Genomic DNA, 5,360 nt, shown 5'->3' with positions numbered 1-5,360 from the left:
AATACAACACAATGGGCAGCACATTGAACACATTTTGTAAGTGGTCAGAAACTTGTAAATAACTCATGAAAGAATAAAGTTACGTTAAAACCAAGCACACCATTGTTTTTCTTGTGAAATTCCCAATAAGTTTGATGTGTCACATGACCCTCTTCCTATTGAAAAAACAAAAGTTGTATTCAAAATGGCCGACTTCAAAATGGCCGCCATGGTCACCACCCATCTTGAAAAGTTTCCCCCCTCACATATACTAATGTGCTACAAACAGGAAGTTAATATCACCAACCATTCCCATTTTATTAAGGTGTATCCATATAAATGGCCCACCCTGTATAATGGTGATTTTAGGTGAAAGACTCCCTTTAAAATACAAATCCTGTCTTGATAATTTGAAATACAACTACGCAGTGACTTTGACATTTAGGAAATTGCATGTTGTTCTCTAATATATATATATATAATCCCTACAGGGGGCATTTAAAGACTAAAAGCCAACTAAGTAATCATACAATAATTGTGCCCTAGTTCCCTGAATATTTAATAGTAAAGTAACAATAACATTAGAATAATATTAGGATATTTCGACCTCTGTCTATCTGAAACGGTTAATTACAGTTATCAATAGCCTTTGTGCAAATAAATTGAGAGTTTAATTTTAATACATTAAATTACAAATTCAAGCATTTTAAGCCAACACACAGAGAGTTATGTGCAATTCTGTGTGAACCATATTAAATATATTCCTCTATTTTGGAGTCAGTGGCCCTTTAAATTGAACATTCTACACGCGGTGCTGATGTCATAACCGCGGCATTGTGAGAAGATTGGATTAGAACCTGGCTCACTCAGTGTTCTGTAGATTGCTTGACTTTCTTTCTAGGGAGCAGCAGTGATATTGGCGAGCACATCGAGTGTTTTAGATAACTTTTTTGGATTTTGGAAGATGTGGGAGTCAGACTCATTTGACTATAGCTCGGAAACATCTAGCTCAGAGTTTGACCTCTCAGAAATATTTTCCAACCGGAATGGCGCAAAGCCATTACCATCTAAATACCGCCTAGGTGACAACTACACTGAACACAGGGACATGGCGGCTCAGAGAGTACTGACCAGACTGACCAGTAATACTCAACTGAGAAACCCTGAGAGACACCCATCATCTAGTGACTATAGAAGAACACCAGGATGGAATATTCCTATGACATCGGAATCACCTAGATGGCCAAAAGGAGCCACCACAAAAGAAGTCACTAAAGACCTTGACCAAATACATAATTATTTGGCAGCAGCGACAAAGACCCTGGACTCCCTCAAGAAAAAGATCTACGAGGAGAATTCTTGCCAGGCATATCCATCAAGACCGTTGCCAAAAATAAAATCTGTGAATACGGTGCAGTATAAGAATTCCCAGCTACATCCAAGGGACCAGCATGATGAACCTCCGGCACCCAAGACAAAGACATCAGCATTACCACCTATAACAACATCATCAAGTCATCATGCAATAAAAACCCAGAAAGCTACCCCTAACAAACACCTAAAACAACTATCCCAGCCCTATACGGCGGCTGCTGAGGCCCTGAGCCTGCTGGGGAAAGAGGACTGGGAAAAAAAGATCCAAGGTATTGATACCATCGTCTCCCTGATATCCTGCCATACTGAAGTTGCTCTACCATCCGTACGAGAACTCAGGACCGCTGTAATAAAAGAAGTGAACAACCTAAGATCGGCCGTGTCACTTGCAGCTATTAAATGCTTGGATACAATGTTCTCTACAGTGAAGACACACATGGACTACAACCTCCAGCAGACAGTCAGTGTGTTATTACAAAAAGCTGGGGATTCCAGCTCCTTTATCCAGGAGGCAGTGAACAGCTCTCTAACATCAATGGTGGAGAATGTCAGTCCTGGCTGCGCTCTCACAGCCCTGATAGAAGGAGGACTCTGCCACAAGAACAGCACGGTGAGATCCGCCAGAGTGAAACATCTCTCAGGTCTGGTGGATAGAATGGGCCCAGAGTTTTTCCTGTCTGGAAGAAAGGGCATCACAGATAGGGCAATACCAGCTGTAGCCAAAGCTGTGCAGGATAGCTGCCCACAAGCCAGGATGTATGGCAGGAATATCCTGGGCATGCTAGCTGAACACCCCAGACTGGATGCAATGCTGGCTAAGTATGTACCACCTAAAAACTTACAGGCCTTAAAGCTTCAGTTAAAGAGATTTACCAACTAATTGCATGGAGGAGGAATATTACGCACTGTGAAGATGGGACACTACCTACAGTATCCTGCATCGTAGCCAGAGAAGCCAACTGATAAGGTATGAGGAATTTGGGAAGAATTTATTTCTGACTACACCAATATATATATACCGTAATAGTTCTAGTTGTATTCTTGGAAAAGCCCATGTGGGTCACTTTGTCCAGACATCTACCTACTATATGTTCTAAAGGGGTTGTCTAGACCCTGAAAGAAAATTGGGGATGGTCAGTCAGGCATAGTGATTTAAAAAAAAACAACTTACCTACACCTGAACATCCCGTCTCCTGCAGGAAGTTCCCCGATAATTCCAAACACTAAAGAGGTCCTAGTCTCCATTTACATTGGGAAGAATGGCCTCATGTTTGATTTTACCCTTTATTGCTATGAATGGGACATACGGAAACAAACCCATCGCTCTTAGGATCCATTGATGTCCTCCAGAGATCACACATTTATGTCTCATTGACAAGATATAAAACTATATACCCTTATGGTGATGTTTACAGACACAGTTATAGAGATCTATGTGCAATCTTGTGATTACCCCAGAAACTTAAAACCGGTGATACATTTCTACGATTTTGTATAAGCGCTATGGGGGAATTTATCATGAGGGGAATATTTGAAGTCAGTTTTGCTGGAGTCTGCAGTGGCGTACTTTGCACCAAATTTATCATGTGGTGTATGTTATTTGTTAAATTTGGTGCATCTTTAAACCTAACACTTCTGTCTAGAAATGCTACTCCGGGTTTTCTACACCAGCCCTCTACTGGGGTGATCTTGTGGCTTATTTTGTGACATTTTAAAAAAGACGAGTAGTGGTAAATCTGTAGTGAAACTCATTATCCTACCTGACACTTTCCCACCCACTTTTTAAAACTAGAGTGAGTAGTATGAAAATGCAAAAAGTCGCAACTTTTATTTTTCACGTAAGCCCATAAAGTCACTGAACGCCTATATGAAGTCAGAATTCTGGAGTACAGTGTGTGATAAATCCCCTCTATGTCTCCTCCATGTAACCTGCTCCTCTGTCCACAGGTCCACAAGTATCCAAGAAGCTCTGAAGCCACACACCGTACATCCCACCACAGTCAGAGCCTTCCGATGTCCTGGAGAACAGAACTGTGGAGTGATGAGCCCCTGGATGTGAACGCCGCTGCCTCTGGGGTAGATAAGCCTGCGTATCATTCCTCCATCCCGCTACATCCAAGACCAAGGGCTAATACAGAAGAGAGAAAGATTCCCCCCCCCCGTCTGATTTCCAATGTTGTGTGGACATAGCGAAATATAGCTTTCTGATGATTGTTTTATACACCCATACCAAATGAGGAACCATCCATACTTGTACGTCAGCCCCTTTCATAGCAATGATCTCACTGCTTCTCTACCTGAGACGGCATTATTCTCCTGCTGGGGACACCTTTATACTTTACATTAAGAATTTTCACATATTATTGTCACATGTTGGAAAAACACTGCACTGTCTTCCATAAGTCTGCATTATTTATATTCAGCTGGTGCATTTACCCACTGAGCCACTTTGTTACTAACACCTATTGGTAGGAAGGCAGGTGGAAAATGTATGAATTCTGTTGCGTTGGTATAAATGCAATTTGGCAAGACAGCTGATTGCTATAAGTATAATATTACGGCTATATCATCTTCTCCCGTTTGGCGTCACTTGTAGCTGAGAGCGATAACACATGCCGCAACCTGATAGCAGCAATCTATGAACCCATTGTCCCCCAATGTCTGTATACAGCTCCGTCCATTGTGGATCCAAATACCCTTATCAACTAGAACTGATGGTGAAGACACAGGAGCCCAATATACAGCAGGACGATGAGGCCATAACTAATACTACACAACAGTCACACAGCATCTTCTATATTGTGTTTCTTCACCAAAAATAAAATGTATTCTGTTCACTAATTATTGTCTGGATCCTTCCTGCCTATAGTCTCCACTTTTTGGGAATCTCAGCAGTGATCTGTCATCTTCTGTAAAATGAAATGTTTTTATCCTGGTTCCATTTATAGACAGCACCATCCAACTGCCTACTCCTTCCGACTGATGCCACACACACAGGCAGTAACATCTGAGCACTGAGCACCTGTTCCTCGCTGTTATCCTCTATCCAATATACTATCATTGCTTCACTTTCATGCTCTGTAACGACTGTCAAGCATGTATGCTGTAGTGCTGCACCGAACTATAGTGCTGGCAATGTGTAGAATTATGTAAATCTATAAGACTACCTCCTATATGACCGCCACCTATAAGACCGCCACCTATAAGACCACCTCCTGTGTACTATCAGGCAAAGTGACCGTCTGCAATGAAGCCTTGTAATCAGGAGTGAAGTAAGTAGAAAAGAGGCCCATAGCTAAATTGTAATGTGTCCCCGCTCCAGTATGACCACCTTCTGCAAGAAATGAGTGTAGAACATGAAAAGTTTATTTTGGACTCAAATTTGTGCCATGTGTCTTTACCTAATACATAGAGATAAAGCACAAGGTGATGTCACAGTACAGAGATAATTCACATAGCAAAGTTACAGGCCAGGAGCAATGCAAACCGTGATGTCGCAGTACTGAGATAATGCACATAGTGATGTTACAGTATTGGAATAATATATCAAGCAACCCATGTCTCATCATATTCTGTCCAATTTTTCAGTCACTCACCAGAGGCAGATTGGGAACTGAAAGTGGCCCTGGAAATAAACAAAAAGTGGCCCTATGGGTCAGCAATACCATAGTGCAGAACAGAATACTGCCCCAGGAGAACTAAATCCCGCAGTACAGCACTAGATACTGTCCTAGAAGCTGTTTGTCTGTGGTGGCCATCAATTCCTGCATGTTCTGTCCTCCTTCAGTTGTCTCTAAATAAAATATGGAGCCATTGGCAATCATGCCCCACTCCACTGCAGTGTTCAACTGTATCCCCCTCCTGAGGACAACCATATAATTGAATTCCAGAAGGCATCTGCAGCCGCTGGCCAGGTACATGAGTACCTGATGCTCCCAATTACCGATGAGAGCATCAAATCATTATGTACTTAGGTAGCGGCAGTAAGGAGGGCTTGGGAGGCCCCC

Source organism: Bufo bufo, chromosome 8 (genome assembly GCF_905171765.1).
Source record: "Bufo bufo chromosome 8, aBufBuf1.1, whole genome shotgun sequence".
Classification (NCBI taxonomy): Eukaryota; Metazoa; Chordata; class Amphibia; order Anura; family Bufonidae; genus Bufo; species Bufo bufo.
Note: the sequence above shows the minus strand (reverse complement) of the source record.